The sequence below is a fragment of the Adiantum capillus-veneris genome, chromosome 30, assembly GCF_014529385.1.
Source record: "Adiantum capillus-veneris isolate H3 chromosome 30, ASM1452938v2, whole genome shotgun sequence".
Taxonomy (NCBI): Eukaryota; Viridiplantae; Streptophyta; class Polypodiopsida; order Polypodiales; family Pteridaceae; genus Adiantum; species Adiantum capillus-veneris.
In genome coordinates this window covers 96,903,545-96,905,451 of record NC_140960.1, presented here as the reverse complement: position 1 = coordinate 96,905,451, position 1,907 = coordinate 96,903,545, and the positions used below count along the sequence as shown (strand labels likewise).

Genomic DNA, 1,907 nt, shown 5'->3' with positions numbered 1-1,907 from the left:
GGTGGAGGAGATAGTTATATGTGGAGTAGGTTCATGTGGTGGAGGAGATAGTTATATGTGGAGTAGTGCATGCACGATGGATGTTCTTCTTAGAGAGGGTTGTAAAGACTCTCAAAGATTTTGTGCGGCTACGGTCTCAACCAAAGGCATGTATGGCCAAAGGGTGGATTGTTCAAGAGGCATTCTTTAGATATCAGAGTATTTGGCACAAGTTGATCCTTCAATGCCTCACATGTGGTCAAACGAGGAATATTCAATGTCCGAATAGATATCAAAGAATAGAAATAGATGCACCCCATTCCCCTATTGGGTTTGCTTGGTGCTTCGCTTTTACAATATTTAACTGCATGCGTAATGCATACAAGCATGCAGTGGAACTAGCCCGGATCTATCATAGATCTCATGAGGAAGAATTGAAGTAGCTCCGCTTTATGCTTGGTCCGCTCCTGAGGCTCCAGTACAATCTTCTTTCGAGCTTTGACTTCATAGTGAATTCTCCCCCTCAAAGGAGAGAGAAGATTAAGACCAGCATCTTCAATTTCAGTAGCTTCATCTTCTTCTTCTTCATCATCATTGTCAGCAGCACCTTCTTGAGCATCATCATCTTCATTTTCAGCATCTTGGTCTTCTTGAGCATCATTTTCAGCATGAGCACTCCCCCTCAGGCAAGAGAAGCCTTTCATTTTGACTCGAGGGCGAGAGGAGTCAGCATTAGCCATCATAGCATGAAGCATGGTTGGAAACAGAGGGTCGCAAGCTTGGTTAGAAGCATTAAATCCGGCAATCAAAAAGGGAATTAGAGGAACAGCCGTATATGCTTCAAGGAAATCAAGTTGAATCATAGAATGGGTGTCGAGTGGAAGATCAGAATTCTGAATATTGGTCTGGAATTGTGAAAGAGTATCGTTAAATTTTGATGTAGGCAGCAGAGAGTCGCCATCGTCAGGGTCTTCTTACCCTTCATCTCCAAGACTTGGTTGGAGTAAACCTTTGCCAGGGACTTCACACCCGCTTTGTTCTTCATCTCCTTGACTCGGCAAGAGGCAGCCTTCGCCTTCTTCTTCTTCTCCGTGACTCGGCAGGAGGGAGCCTTCGCCTTCTTCTTCTTCTCCTTGACTCGGCACGAGGGAGCCTTCGCCTTCTTGTTTAGCCTCACCAATTTTGATGGCAGCACTTTCGCTGCAGGCATGGTTATGAGGTGTTGCTATAGGTAAGCGAGAGAGGAGCCCAGGTGTAGCGACAGCGTGTAGATAACGTGTAGCTTGTACAGGGCCACCACAAGCGCTCCAGAAAAGAGGCGATCATACCATGTTGAATTCACAACCCTCTTCTGATCAGAGACACAAACCGGCGCTCTCTCTCTCAGACTCACGCAGACCCACACACAGAGAAACGATATCGTAACTGCATTCTTAATTGGTGTTGAATCGTTACAATTATAAATAAAGAGAGAGGTGACGTTTGATATCTGGCGGTCATTGTACTTGTCCGTCCAATAGACTTACTATCGCAGCAATGTCCAGCGGGGGCCGCCTTTAATGATTTCATGGACTTGGGCGTGGCATCCCCCACACTCTTCGACAACGGCTACTACTCCAACTTGCTCAACAACCGCGGCCTGCTGCATTCCACCCAGGTGCTCTTATCCACCGCCGGCGCAACGCGCTGATGAAGGAAATTTGGAATGGCGGCCTCTACACCAAAACAAACTCCATTGCGCCACAAGGGAAATGAGATGAGGACACCACCTAGTCTTGGAAGCGTGGACTAGGACCGCTACGCAAAGAGAAAGAGAGAGAGATAGATAGATAGATAGATAGATAGATACATTGAATTATCTTCCACGGAGGTCAGATATGACCCATGGGATCAAAAACAAAACATTACAACCACTTCTTATACGTGAG

At 46.3% G+C, this 1,907-nt stretch overlaps 1 pseudogene; it reads right to left on the bottom strand.

The window, feature by feature from the left end:
- Positions 1-718: 718 nt before the first annotated feature.
- Positions 719-1,310, bottom strand: LOC147418468 (uncharacterized; annotated as a pseudogene).
- Between the last annotated feature and the right edge of the window lie 597 nt (positions 1,311-1,907).